Source organism: Ursus americanus, chromosome 20, assembly GCF_024610735.1.
Source record: "Ursus americanus isolate L20-20 chromosome 20, mUrsAme1.1.p, whole genome shotgun sequence".
NCBI lineage: Eukaryota > Metazoa > Chordata > Mammalia > Carnivora > Ursidae > Ursus > Ursus americanus.
Window position 1 is genome coordinate 38,745,400 of NC_142146.1, and position 15,883 is coordinate 38,761,282.

At 41.4% G+C, this 15,883-nt stretch overlaps 1 pseudogene; it reads left to right on the forward strand.

Annotated features, from left to right (window-relative positions):
• Positions 1–1,007: 1,007 nt before the first annotated feature.
• On the forward strand, positions 1,008–2,292 carry LOC123801244 (heat shock protein HSP 90-beta pseudogene; annotated as a pseudogene).
• Positions 2,293–15,883: the final 13,591 nt, after the last annotated feature.

Consider the following 15,883-nt stretch of genomic DNA (forward strand, 5'->3'; position numbering starts at 1 on the left):
TGGTTATTTCTTACTGTTCTGTTAGCTCTTTGGTGCCTCTAAGATATTTTTTCTGATCTAGCCAGCATTTTTAGCTATTTTCAGTGGGAGAGTGGTCCAAAACATCTTGGTAACCACTATTGCCAGAAATAGAAATCTTCCATTGAGTTTTTAATTTCATCATTATAGTTTTCATTCTTATAAGTTTTAAATGGTCCTTAAGGCTCTGATACTTTAAAATGATTTCTTATTGCCTGTCCATAGTTCAAGCTTGTCTTGTATTTCTTTAAAATTGTTAGACATAGTTATTTTATATTTGGTGTCTGATATGTTCAGTATCTGAGGTCTCTGGAGTCCTTTGCTGATACCTACCTGTTCTGCTGGATATTGTTCATGGTGCCTTATGTCCTAGTATGCTGGAAGTGTTTGCTGGAAGACATTTTGTTCCTTAGAATTTGTGTGCGTGTGAATTTCCAGAACTGATGGGGAAAAAGAAAAAAACAACGACCCATAGATTCAAAAAGAATCCCACCCCTACTCCCACTGTCCCCCGAAAAAAGAAAACCATACATATACACACATCTATATTTATAAGATTATATCACCTTGAAGAAAAAACATGGAAAGATTCATAATCTATTTTTAACATGGTTATGTGCACATGGAAGGAAAGGAGAGGGTGGGGAAAGAATGACGTGGGTGATGAGGATAAGGAAAGTGGGGATAACGAAGCAAAAAGGAGAACAAAAGATGCAAATACTTCTGATTACACTTAGGAATTTTAATAAATGTATACACGTAGAAAGAAAGCTTAAAAATAAAATGTATGAACAAAGGAAAACAATATATCTCTCTCCATAGAGAAAGATCCAAAATAAAATAACTGGAATCTGAATTTAAAAGTGGATTCAGAGAATAATGCCCTGTGACCACATGCAAAGGTGATTCAACCTTAGGAAATACATCAACATAATTCAATATACGATGTTAACTAATGAAAAGTCACTAATCTTACATGAGAATAAATACACGTTCTTATTACCAATGACTGGGAAGACTACTTGGCAGTCAAGCACTTCTCTGTCGAAGGTCAGCTGGAATTCAGGGTCTTGCTGTTCATCCCCTCTGGGGCTCCTTTCAACCTCTTTGAGGACAAGAAGAAAAGGAACATTGAGCTCTATGCCCACCAGGTGTTCATCGCGCAGAGCCGTGATCACTTGCCGCCAGAGTGTCTCAGCTTCACCCGTGGTGTGGTTGACTCTGAGGACCTGCTCCCGAGCATCTCCCTAGAAATCCTCCAGCAGAGCAAAATCTTGAAGGTCATTTGCAAAAACATCGTAAAGGAATGCCTTGAGCTCTCCTCGGAGCTAGCAGAAGACAAGGAGAACTATAGGAAATTCTACGAGGCCTTCTCCAAAAACCTAAAGCTTTGAATCCATGAGAGCTCAACTCATCGGCACGGCCTGTCTCAGCTACTGCACTGTCACCCTTCTCAGTGTGGAGGTGAGATGACTTCTCTTGCAGAGTATGTCTCCGGGTGATGGAGACCCCGAAGTCCAGCTATCATATCACTGGTGAGAGCAAAGAGCAGATTGCCGGCTCTGCTATTGTGAGGCAAATGCAGAGTGGGGCTTCAAGGTAGTGTGTATGACGGAGACTGTTGCCGAGTGCTGTGAGGTGCGGCTCAAGGAGTTTGATGGGAAGACTCTGGTCTCGGTTACTGAAGAGGGCGTGGAGCTGCCTGAGGATGAAGAGGAGAAGAAGAAAAAGAAGGAGAGCAAAGCCCAGTCTGAGAAGCTCTGCAAACTCACGAAAGAAACCTTGGATAAGAAGGTTGAGAAGGTGACAGTCTCCAGCAGGCTGGTGTGACTGCAGTGTGACTAGTTGCAGTGTGACTAGCACCTGTGGCTGGACGGCCAACATGAGAGGATCACGACGGCCCAGGCTCTTGGAGACAATGCTGCAATGGGCTACACGATGGCCAAAAAGCACCTGGAGATCAACCCTGACCACCCCGTTGCGGAGATGCTGTGGCAGAAGGCGGAGGCCGACAAGAGTGACAAGGCTGTCGAGGACCTGGCCGTGCTGCTGTTTAAAAGGGCTCTGCTTTCTCTGGCTTCTCACTGGAGGATCCCGAGACTCACTCCCACCGCATCCACCACACGATGAAGCTAGGCCTGGGCACTGAGGAAGATAAAGTGACCTAAAGTGACCGCAGAGAAGCCCGTGCTGCTGTTCCTGATGAGACCCCCCCCACCCCAGCCCACCCCTGAGGGTGACGAGGATGCCTCTCTCACGGAAGAGGTGGATTAGAAGTTTCTACCTATAGACCTTGTGCCCCGTGAATAGTGTCCCCATGGCTCCCCAGCAGCCCGGAGTGGCCCCAGTTCACCTGGTTCCCTCTGCTGGTGTCTAGCGATTTTTTTATTTTTCTCCTGTCTTTGAGGCAGGATACAAGGGCCTCAAGCCCTAGCCTTTCCCATATTTGTTAAGGGGTTTGGCTGTGTATTGTAGGGTTTTTAGTTTATTTTGTTCTGAAATTAAAGTATACAAAATAGTTTTATAAAAAAAGAATAAAAATATGCTAAAAAAAGAATAGATAAAATTCAGAAATCATTCTTAATATATAAAGAACTTTTAAAGCTGGTGAAAAAAAAATCAGCAATCCATTAAAAAATAAACAAAGGACGTGAACAGGTTAATTGCAGAGGAGGAAAAGCAAGTGGCCAATAAAAATATGAAAAAATCAAATTGTCACTAACTGGTAAAGGAGATCAAATGAGGAACCTGAAGCCTTCATCTGGTCATACCTGCCGCAAATATTCTCTTCTGGTCTGAGTCTGGCTTTCAAGATTGTAGAAGTTGTCTTTTTATTGACATACAGATTTTAAATGTTTCTCACATATGCAGATTCATCATTCTTTTTATTTTTTAAAAGATTTTATTTATTTATTTGAGAGAGAGAGAGCACGAGCAGGTGGAATGGCAAGCCGAGGGAGAAGCAGGCTCCCCGCTGAGCAGGGAGCCCAATGCGGGGCTCGATCCCAGGACCCTGGGATCATGACCTGAGCCAAAGGCAGACGCTTAACCGACTGAGCCACCCAGGCGCCCTTTGTCATTCTTTTTATGAGTGTAATATTGTTTTATTCCCTTGAGATTTTAAAAAACTGAAGAGGTCATAATATCCAATGGGTTATATAATATCCTATATAATAACATTAACATATATAGTAACATTATAAATGATGGAAAGAACCAACATTCTCATCCCATGTCATTGACGGGAATGCAAACAACAGATTTTGAAATATAATGAGGCAGCAAATATCAAAACATTAAACATGTTCATCTTTTGAACTTGCAATCCCACTTGGAGGAATCTATATCACAGAAATAAATGAATCGGCAATGCAAGGATGTTTCTTGCAGCACTGTTTATAATATAAAACTGGGGGAAGTGGGGGAAGTGGAGGGAGCAGGGACAGCTGAACATCCATCAGGAATAGAATGGTAGGGGCGCCTGGGTGGTGCAGTCGTTAGGCGGCTGCCTTCGGCTCAGGGCGTGATCCCAACGTTCTGGGATCGAGCCCCACATCAGGCTCCTCTGCTGGGAGCCTGCTTCTTCCTCTCCTACTCCCCCTGCTCATGTTCCCTCTCTTGCTGGCTGTCTCTCTGTCACATAAATAAATAAAATCTTTAAAAAAAAAAAAAGGAATAGAATGGTATAAATTCTATGGGGATTTACAAAATGAGATGTTTTTTCCATTATTGATATGATATTTACACTGATTACTTTATATGGAGGGATATTCATACTATAATACTAAGTGAAGAAAGGAGGATACAGGATGTAATAGATAATGTGCTGGTTTTGCTGACCCAAGATTCGTTTACCTTTTTTGTAAAATAGGACCTGGGTTTTCCTTTTGGGAGTGTTTGTGTCACACACACACCCCCTCACGGAATTCAAATGTTGCAGTCATTACTCCCAATGTGATGGTATTAGGAAGCGGGGCTGTTGGGAGGTAATAGCCCATGAGGGTGGAGCCCTCATGAATGGGATTAGTGCCCTTATAAGAAAAGACATGAGAGCTTTCTCTCAGTCCTTCTCCTTCTCCCTCCACCTCCCCTTGCTCCTCACTCCTTTTCCTCCATCTCTTTCTCTGTCTTTCTCTGCCTCTTTGTCTCTGTCTCTCGTTCTCACTCCAAGACAGCCAGTTGCAAACCAGGAAGAGAGTCCTTACCAGATACCGGATCTTAAAGCACCTTGACATTGGACTTCCCAGCCTCTAGAATTGTGAAAAATAAATGCTTGTTGTTTAAACTCCTTGGTGTAGGATATTTTTATATGGCAGCCCAAACTAAGGCCCCTGTTCTCAATCCATGTGTGCCCATGACACATGCCTGGAGAATCAGAGCATTCCTCCAGCCACAGGGATTGATTCAGGGATGAACATGTAATCTAATCAGAGGCAGTGAGTGCAAATCTCAGAACTTTCATTGATCCTGTTGAAAAAGAATCATACTCTCTTTTCTCCTGGGTTTGGAACTATAAAGATGTATAGTCAGAGCTGCGGCACCCCTTTGCCGCCACAGGAGAGACTTTCCCAAGAACGTCCCAATATAGAGAAAAACTGAAGCAAGACAAAGCTAGACCTGGGGCTGATTTTAGTCCCTAGATCCAGCTATGCTTGAAGCCAACCAATAAATGAACCAATAAATCCTCCCTTCTACTTAAACCGCATTCTGTTTCTGTTAGTTGTAATCAAAGAGTCCTCATTAATATAGAGAATAATCTGGATAATTTGATTCTGCCTTTATAAAGCAGAACTTTTATAATTCTGCATTTGTGTTTGGATGGATGCACTCGCACATATTTGTTTGGTGTGGAGGAGATACACTACCTTGTTAACATTGGGTTTCTCCGGGGGAGGGGATTGGAGAAGGGGAAGGGGTGTTGTACACCTCTGAAATGTTTGACTTGCGTACGAGTGTTTGTATCTTTTGTAATTTCAAAAAACCTTACAAATTAGAAAACAATGGATGTCATATATTTTGTGTTTTTCTATGGGATTTTATAGAGAGGGTAATGGTGCAAGTGACCTGGGAAAGAGAAAAGGGCTTCAATTTGATTCTACAAACATTTTTAAAGAATAATCGTATTAGCTGATGAAAACCTAGAAAAGATTTTCTGAGTAAATTCTTGATTTCAGAACTTAAATATGATTGATTAGTGCTCTTTATATCTTTATCTTGAATTAAAATGATTAGTGTTCTTTAAAATGGCCTTCCTCCTAGCTAGCCTGATGCACATATGACATTAATCCAATACATTTAGGAAAAGGAAACCGGATTTCTCCCTAATGATTAAAATACGTCCTCCTCCATGTTAAGAAAACAAAGTAATAAATATTTCACTATTGACCTGGAAATGTGTCTTTCTCAAATTCTAATTCTGAGTTAATAAACTGGAAGTTCTTATCATAGTTTATTTTGAAGTATGTTTTAAATGATTACTTAGGATAGCATTTGTGATGTTTTTCCACACTGTCATCTTTGATTTCTTGTTTATAAACGTCACCGAGTATCTGATCAGCCCCAGTGATCAAAATCTTGATGTTATAATTTTACGAAAACACAATTTGGAGGCATATGTTGTTATACTTACATTTGCATTATTTAGTAAGATGGCTTTTTCCCTCCCGGGGGTTGGGGAAGGGAGATCGGTGGGAACATTAATGACATCGTGCAGAGGAAAACACTGTGACTCTTGCCTTTGAGTGGCATTTCACGGGTCCTCATCTCACAGCCCATTTTAAACCCAAGAAAGGTCACTTACTTTCTCTTACAAGCCTTTAACTCACTGGAGAGATGGGCTTAGCCAAAGATAAAGCTCCTGTGAATTGGTAACCTGGTTTTGGGAAAAGACTTACGTAGTAACTAAGGTGTTGGATAAACAGACACTTACCATTTATTTACAAAGCAGCCTCATAGCTCTGATTATTATATTGATTATTTCTTCACAGCACAGTGTAGCTGTCTTGAAGTTCCTTTTTCCAGGGAGAGGATCAGTTTAAACATAATTAAAAGTTGGGAATTGCTTTCTTGAATATGGGTATATCATGTTATTGGATCGTATCTGCAAACCCATATACCATGTTATGGGTAGAAATGATCATGTTTATCAGTAATTTCTGGGGGAAACAGGGCATTTTTAAAAGAATGGGATTTCTAATGAAGCATGTATGAAATATTACCCATTAAATCCATCAAAATAAAAATTTTGACAAGTGACAGTGAGTGAAATAAGTAAACCATGCCCTCTGAAAAAGCGCAAGAGGTAAATAATTTTTATGTTATAAAATCTATCCCCTAAGATGGCAAAATTGATTTTATTGATTTACAGTACCACCAACATTCTTGTAATGTAAAATTTAGTAGCTAGCTTGGGCATTAAATTTTAAACTCAGAATCACCATCAATCTTTTATTTAGATCTGATAAGCTTCAGGCATTTCTTCAACAGTGGAATCTTAATATGGTTCTCCCACATGGAGTAATTCACCTTCAGGATATTATGTCCTCTTTTACAAGTCTGTATGCAAAAGTATTACCTCTTACAATGGAAATCATGTACAACTAAATTTTTTTTTCCCACTTTGCATTGGAGTGAGGATTATGTTGCTTTGACTAACAACTTATATTTTTTTCCCTCGGCTTTATTAGCTCTAGCCAAGTCCTTCATTTTCATAAATAGAATTGAAAATGCTGTTCTTTTCATCTTCTGGGTTGAATTCTGGGTCATGCAAAGATTAAGTGAAGTGACTCCAAACCTAAAATCCTATAATTACAGAATCTCTGTTTAGGTTGGTGGTTGGTCTTCCTTTTCCATCTGCTTCTAAGTTGGGAAGAGAGCTCTCAACTACAAATTAAGAAAGTCTTGGCTTGTTCATCTGTGGTAAAGCAAACAGATTTGAAGAGGCCATCTATTTAGCTACCATTTGTTCTGTTTAATCTGAGATTAGGCCTAGGTTTACAAAAGAAACCTACTAAATTCAGAGTGGCCAGGATTCTTTAAGACAGCATTGCTTGATAGTAGTGTCTTCCTATGGCCTCTTTGAGTGGTTTATAATGGGGGGGGGGGGAAGGGTGTAAATACTTCAAGCTCTGACAAATTCGAAGACGCAGTTTTAGAAGGAATAGAAATATCTACAAATTGATCACATAACTTGAAGGACTTCTAAATGGTAGCACATGTTCCTTAACCAATTTTTTTTTTTAAAGATTTTATTTATTTATTCGACAGAGATAGAGACAGCCAGCGAGAGAGGGAACACAAGCAGGGGGAGTGGGAGAGGAAGAAGCAGGCTCATAGAGGAAGAGCCTGATGTGGGGCTCGATCCCATAACGCCGGGATCACGCCCTGAGCCGAAGGCAGGCGCCTAACCGCTGTGCCACCCAGGCGCCCCTCCTTAACCAATTTTTAAAGAAGCTTGTACTAATTGCTCTGACGATCTGCTGAATGTGTTTTTACCACTGACCATCACCTGAGGAAAGACCATGTAACTCATTACTGTAATGGCCTGTGTAAAGAAACCCCATGGGGAGGGAAGACTTAGAGTTACAACCTCATTTCTAATTGGAATACGGTGACAAAGAAACTAGTCACAGATGGAGCAAGGAGCCAAAAGATCTGCTTGCCTGTCTGGGGCAATCTGTAGTCTGCAAAACTGTGCATTAACCTATGATGCAATTTTTACAGCCAGTTTGCAGGTTTAAATTCTGTGAAGTTTCAAAGGGACCTAATAGAGGACATTTCCTAGGTTTAGAACATGGCAATTTGTTTTAAGAAAGACTACGATGGGGGAATGTGATCTTCCAACTTGGAGACAGTATAATTAATTAATTAAGGGTATTAGTTTAGTTTTGTTTTTATAACTCTGGTAAACTTAAAGGAATGTCTTGATGGTCACTGAAAGTGGAAAGCGTATATGATGCTGGGCTTTTCTGCCTGTTGCTTTCTCTGCTTGGGGAGCCTGCTGGGAGCAGGATGGTGAGTGAGAAGGAGTAAGGACTCAGGGCCAGGCAGACAGTCAGACCTGAGTTTGTATTTCAATTCTACCATTACTGGCTGGGTGATTGTAAGCATGAAACTGTAACTGAGTCCAAGGTCATTCTGCTTGCCACATGACAGGCCAACAAGTTGAGAGCAAGATGTTGGGGTGAGGAAAGCAACTTTATTTGGAAAGCCAGCAAACCAAAGAGATGGGGGACTATTGTCCTAAAGAACCATCTCCCCTTGGCAAGAAATTTAAGCTTCTTCTATGTTAGCATAAAGGAGAAGCAGAATGGGGTTGGAGTCAAAAGGTGACTGATTATCTGTAGACATCCCAGGAAAGTCGTGTAACTTCTTTGACCTTGGTCAGTTGATCTTTGCGTACAGGAATCTGGTCATGTCGATCCTGTAAATCTTAAACAGAGCATAGTCATTTCTGTCCATATTTCCTTATCTCCTCGAGTGAGGTAGATTTTGGGTAAAAAGCAGTTTATGCACATCTTAGGTGTAAGCAGAAGATTTAAGCTACAGGTCATAGCAGCAAGGGAAATAGAAGCAATATGGAGTCAGATACGCTAAGTTTTTCCCTGTTACAAAACTTACCATCTCTGTTTCTTCAGGTGTTTAGTGGAATCAATGATAATTATACTGAGGGGATGTAGAGAGAACGAAGTAACAAATGCAGAGTGGCTAGCACATGGCAGATGCTCCAAAATGTTCCTTTACTTCTTTTTTCCCTATGTCTGTCTGCCTGGTAAATCACTCATCCTTCAGATCGACTCAACAATCCTCTTACCTTCCAGCCCTCAAGACTCCTCTTTTATCATGACCATGGAAATATTATTCCCAGATCGTCTTTGGAACATAGGACTGTGATCTCTCCAAAAGACACAGAACGGGGGCACCTGGGTGGCTCAGTCATTAAGCATCTGCCTTTGGCTCAGGGCGTGATCCCGGAGTTCTGGGATCGAGGCCCACATCAGGCTCCTCTGCTGAAAGCCTGCTTCTTCCCCTCTCACTCCCACTGCTTGTGTTCCCTCTCTCTCTGGCTGTCTCTCTCTCTCTGTCAAATAAATAAATAAATAAATCTTAAAAAAAAAAAAAAGGCACAGAACGAATGGTCTTCATACAGCTAAGATCCCCTCTGAACCTGGAGTAGCAGACCACTTGGCTCTTCAAAGCCTTGGGCCCCTGAGTCAGTTAAGGAATTAGAACTCTTGTTCTTTTTTTTTTGTATAATGCAATCATGAGATCTTTAAAGTCAACGGACTAATAAAAAAGCCATGCCTTCATCATTAACCTCCCAACCTAATAACATCTTTGCTGACTGATCTTCCCAATCGATTTGCCCTTTGGTCTAATTTTCTGCTGTTTGCCTGACTGCGAAATCTGCAACATTTATGGCCCCCTGCCAGTCAGCATTCACAACAACTCAGGTTGTACTCTGGCCTTTGACAGACTCCGTTCTTCCATCTCAGATCTTCAGAGTGACCCTCGCACAGCTCTGCATAAGTTTCTTGTCATACTTCTCTGAAGAGGGACAGCCAGATCAGTAGTTTTAATCTGCTTTGCTACCAGAATTTGATGATCTGTCACAGTTCTTGCCCAATTCACCTAATCATTATCCCTCAAATGTTTTTAGTTTTGTTTCACGTATTGGATTAACTGGTTTAGGAACCCACCTCAGAGCTTAACTCTGAAGTACAACTTTAGCACCATTTTACTATACTTTTCTGCAGAGCGCATGCTTGTTTTATGATTAATGGTTAATCTAACTACATACATCTTTTGCAACCATCCTGCCAGATTCTTCCTGTATTTCCTACCTGGGAAGGTTTTTACTGGTAATCATTCTATCCTTAATCATCTCCCAAAGTCTTTGGTCTCACCAATCATTGCTCTTAACCTAGAGACCAAACATAGCGTACTCTAACTTATATTGAATAAGATGCTATGGTTCTTTGATATTCACTTGGGAATTCAGTCACTTGTAGATTTTCATAAAGCAAACTCTCCCTTCTACAGTTGGGAGTGTTTCTAAGTTGTTTATGTTAAACATTTCCCCCATCGTGCACGCTTTTCACATTAAATGAAGTAACCCGTTTAAATCAGTGTTCTGTTGTGTCAATGATGTTATCACTTGATGGTGTAGGTCAGGGTTGGCAAACATTTTCTGTAAAAGGCCAGGGAATAAATACTTTGAGCTTTGCAGGCCGTACAGTCTCTGTGGCAGCTGCCCAACTCTGCCATGGCAGCCGTCAGACAATTTGTAAGTGAATGAGTGTGCATGGCTGTGAGCCAATGTAACCACCTATAGAAATCAAAATCTGAATTTCATATAACTTTCACGTGTCATGAAGTATTATTCTTTTCGTTTTTTCTGACCAGTAAAAAAATGTAGCAACCATTCCCGGCTATGAGCCGTACAAAAATAGGCAGAGGGCTGGATTTGCTCTGTGGCTGTCGTTTTCTGGCTGTAGTATAGTTTATGGTCAGGAGCAGATCCAGGTTTTCTGGGGAGTGAACCCTTTATAATTTGGGCTCCCTTGTGTAAGAAAAAGAACGCAAAATTACAAACACAAAACTGGATACAGGGCTTTGGGAGGGACTCACACCCATGAACTGTCCTTGAAAATTGAGCCTCTTTGGTGTCCTGGTTCATCTGCCTCTGGTGATAATTGGACAATTCTGCTGCAGAATGTCCCAGACCCAGCTCATTACTGGAGACACCAAGAGAGCTCTTCTAACAAGAGTTTCCAAAGCCCTGACAGATCGTCTGAATTAGAATCTCTGAGGATAGACCCTAGGAATCACCTGCCTTGCAAAGTTCTCTAGGTAACGCTACTAGGCTGCCAGGTTAGAAACCACTATTCACTAACGATTTTATAGTAGCGAATGAGTCCATTAGAATGAATACCACAAACACATTATTGCCTTAATTGAGTAGCTCGTCCAGAAATGGGTTTTAACTATCATTATTGAGCCATTGCTCAAATGCGTTTTATCAAGAAAATCCTATTGTAGAATTGTCTCAACAGAGATATATACATACTCCTATGCTAGGCCAGCTACTCTCTTTTTAGTGAAGGTGAGCCTAGCCAGAGTTAACTGGCTCTTCACCATTTGGACTCAGTTTAATATTTTTATATATTAAGCTTTATTTTAAAACTGTTTTTAAAAATCTTAAATCGAGTTGGTATACATTTTAGATAATGCATAAAGCAAATAAATGGCTATCGAAGAACATCTGATACTTATGCCATCACAGCTGGGAGATGGAGTTTATAACCTAGGTATAAAGGTAGTAGCTGAGTCACTTGCCACTGCCACCATAATTGTCCAAATGGTAGAATTCTGTTTTTATATCCCTGAGAATTGTGCATCCTTTGAATTCTTCAAATAGAATACTATTTCCGCACTGCAGAGAGATCTTCTTAGTCAGAAATGGATAGTTCAATCTGTAGAGTCGGTAGATAATACCACATCCAGTCATGTATTAATTTGTTCGTTCATTCATTCATACATTCGGCAAGTATTCAGTGGGTGTCTGCAGTAGGCAGGGCACCATGTCCGCTAAGAAGCCACCTCTGCGGTCTTACAGCTTAGATCCTAATGGGGAAAAGGAAACAATAAGCAAGGTCATTTCACATGGTGATAAATGATGTGCAGGAAATAAAACAGGATGAAGCCATGGTGAATGTGGGGGGTGGGGGTGGGGAGGAGACCAAGGTGGTTACTTAGATGTTCAAAGGTGGTGGTGACATTTGAGCTGAGACCCATAGGGTGACAAGGAGTCTGAGCTGTGCTGTCCAGCACGGAAGACATTGAAGGTCTTGAAATGTGGCTGGTGAAATGATAATATTTAGGATATAATGGGCTAAATAAAATGTATTACTAAAATTAATTTCACTTGATTTTTTTTTTTACCCTTTTAATGTAGGTACTAGAAAATCACATATGCGGTTTGCATTTTATTTCTATTGGATAGCACCGATCTAGAAAGAAAGTTAATTCAATTCCACTCCCCCCCGCCCCGGAGTGCACACATGCTCCCAGCAGCCTCGTGGATTGTGTGTGTTATGGGATTCTTAAGTGTTTTAGCTAAAATGTACTGAACAGTTACCACGTGCCAGGCACCGAGCAGAAAACCTTTACATTCATTCACTGGATTCTCGAGCTACCCTAAGGAAGAAATATTTACAACCGCATTTTACAGATGAGGAAATGGAAGTCTGGGGGGGCCAAGTAACTTCCTAACATGACAAGACTGGGGAGTAATGGCTTGAGAAGTCAAACCCAGCCGAGGTCTGATGCTGCAAGAGGCAAATAACTGCAATGGAGGAAAGAGGCCAGACTTAGATCACCTACAGGGTTTCCCACCGCGCCTTGCCCCGCCCCCAAACCCCCAAGCCTCGGGCTGCCCCGGGGCGCTGCAGCCACCTTGCCCCACTGGCCTCCCAACTCCTGCCCCTTGCGAGCTCGCCACGCCCCAGGAAGACACACGCCTCCCTCCCTCTGCTCAGTGTATTCCAGAGCCCACGCCCCACCTGCCGGGATTCCCACAGGAATCCCCTCCGCTGTCTTCCATGGTTCAGGAAGAGGCCTTTCTAGGGCCCATTACTGCTGGGGATCATCTCACCATCTGGCAGTGACCAGGGAGTTTGAGTTTGGGGGTGTGTGTGAGAGAGAAGGAGAGAGTGTGCGTGTTGTGTGTCCGTCGCTCTTTAGGTACCGCTCTCTGCAGGGGGTGGTTAGGATCCCCACTGCCCCCACTCCCCAACTTGGGTGTCCAACATTTTCTTCCCAGTTGTAGGGAACTTCAGGCTGCGTCTATGGTAGGTTTTCTGACTGCAGTTATCCAGCTCCATGGCCGCAGCGTGGACAGTGGGGACAGAGTGCCAGACACAGAACCAGGCTGGACTCTAAGATGTCCCAAGCACCCAAGCAGCTATTCCTGATGTGGCCCCCCGTTTTTCAGGTTGGCACTTGTTTCCTCTTCGGGATTTCTTAGGAGGGGTTGTGAATAGTCACCAGCCCTTGTGGAGGGAGCTGAGTGATACTGTGGCCTGACATGTCTTGTTAGAAATATTTATGGGACTGGACAGCATGGACAGGGAGTGAAAGGTTTCTTTTTTAAGGTATCCTGGTTTTCATATAAGGAGCCCTGGTTTGTTATGCCCAGGAAGACTTGAATCTGACTTACAGGACAGCGTGACTCATCCCGCGAGGACGGCTCCCTCTGCCACAACCAAGCAAATGATAGCCCCAGGACTCAAATGATTCCGTGAAGCGGTAGGATGGGGAGACAACGTAGGATTGCCATCTACTGCTAAGAAAATCCCCTCTTCCTTCTGACTCTTATTTTAAAATTCATTTTAGCCAGATCCACCTGTGTAATAGAGGCACCATGATTTATACCACTTGCTGTGGACCCCTTTATGTGTTTCTGTGGTAAATTTGCACCTATAAATGAACAAACTTTACATCTGGCAAAAAATAGGTAACAACAAAGATCAAAATGAGAGACTTCCGGCAGGATTTCACATCTGCCATCTTTTGTATCTGACCTTTTCTCTAAGAGCTGGAAGGCACGAAAAGAAAACACCAAAATCAAAACCAAAAAATCAAACCAAAACAATGGAAAGGAGGACTTGAATCCTTTTCTTGCCTTCTACGCAAAATTTGAGCATCATCTGCTTACAATTGGTGTATTATATATCTTTAGAAAAATTTTTCCTTAAACTCATTTCTTTTTGTACTTTATGACATTTCTGTGTAACTAAAATTAGAATATGAAAGAACTCTAAATTGGTGTTTACAGATTACCATCAAAACAGATTTATCGTGGGGAAGGATGAGCTGACGCGGTGAACCATTACATTAAGAGCTGGAGTAAAAACTCACTCAAGTCATCTTGAATTAATAAGGTAGCTTTTAGGAGATTACATTTTGTACTGATAAATGTTCACATGGCTTCTCCCTACCTCTCAGCTCTCCACGTATATTTTGACAGTTACATAGGTTCAGGTAAGGTGGGATGGATGGAAATTACGAAGGCGGGTATGGGATCTCCTTTGTTAATCCTGTGGTTTTAGAAAGTACTTACAAATTGCAAAGGTAATCAGATTTTTAAAATTCTCACCACTCTTTTTTTTTTTTTTAATATTTATTTATTTATTTTAGAAAGAGTGCCTGAGCCGGAGGGAGGGACAGAGGGAGAGGGAGAGAAACTCAGCGGACTCCCTGCTGTAATAGAGCCCAATACAGACTTGATCTCAAGACCCTGAGATTATGACCTGAGTTGAAATCAAGAGTCAGATGCTTAACCAACCGAGCTACCCAGGTGCCCCAAATTCTCACCTTTCTTAAAGAATTCCTTCTGCTCTTGAGAAAAAAAACTTGGCAGCCAGAAACAGACAGGGGTCTTCTAAGACAGAAAGGAGGAAAGAAATTATTTACAAATGATTCAGACGTCGTGTCCTTTGCTTTCAAGTTATAAATTTTTAATGGGTGTTGTGTCAGTCAATATGCTCAGTTCCTTTTTCTCACTTTTCCTTGTTATTCCTATTATGTATGTCTTACACCTGTGGTAGTTGTCCCACAGTTCTTGGATATTCTGCTCTTTTTTTTGTTTGTTTTTCCCAGTCTTTTTTCTCTTTGTCTTTCAGTTTCAGAAGCGTCTCCTGGTATATCCTCAAGCTCATTGATTCTTTCCTTGGCTGTGTCTGGTCTACTAATGAGGCCATCAAGGGTATTCTTCATTTCTGTCACAATGGTTTTGATTTCTAGCATTTATCTTTTGTTCTTTCTTAGAATTTCCATCCCTTTGCCTACAATTACCCATCTGTTCTTGCATGTTGTCTACTTTTTCCATTAGAGCAGTTAGCGTCATTGTTTAAAATTTCCAATTTGATATTTCCTACATCCTGCCTTATTGGAGTCTAGGTTTGATGCTTGCTGTGTCTCCTTAAACCATGCTTTTTGCCTTTTAGTAGCCTTGTAATTTTTTATTGAAAGCCAGACATGATTATCAGGTGAAAGGAACCCGGTACTGGTTCCCGCAGAGGTTTCTGCTTGTGGGTTCCTAATGTGGTAAGTTGTAATTCTCTGTATCTACCTGCATGTCTGCCTAATTTTGAGGACAGCATTTTGCCCTGTGGCCACAATTCTCTGACAGATCTAAGAAGACTTGTTGATTTTTTTAAAGCTTATTCAGCTTTTTATTGTCAGCATAGAGTGATAACTTCTAAGCTCCTTATATACCAGATCAGAAACTGGAAGCCCTTATTTAATTCTCTTTGGTTGAAAAAAAAAATGGGAACCTTCTGGTTAATTTACAGGAAGAAAATAATAAGAAAAAAAATTTATTGAAACTCATGGGATAGCTCTCAGAATTGCATGAAGACATATGCAGGCAAGTTGTGGGAAGTTCAGAATCTATAGAAGCTCCATGATTGCAAGCCTACCTCGGGTCACCACCCCCAGGGAGAGCAGTCCTACCAAGGTTCAGTGGGAGAGGTCCTTCCTAAAAGGAAATTTGGGGTACTGCTAGAAGAAAGAGGGGCTGCACTAAAGCACCTTTGTCCAGGGAAAGAGGAAGCCAAGCAGCTGCTGAAGTTCTGGCTCAGTCTCCTAGAATTCCTATCCAGTGTCAGAATTCTGTGTAGTCTTAGGATTTTTAGTTATCAGGGGCTTAATCTCTATATGGAAATTATATAAACTTCAGTGATATGGGAATGCCACTTGTTATTTTAGATTTCTTTCACCTGACATAAATTCTAAATATTCATGTTGTGTTTCTGTCCATCTGTATTAAGTCAACATTAAGGGGAAACAAATTTCTAGGTAA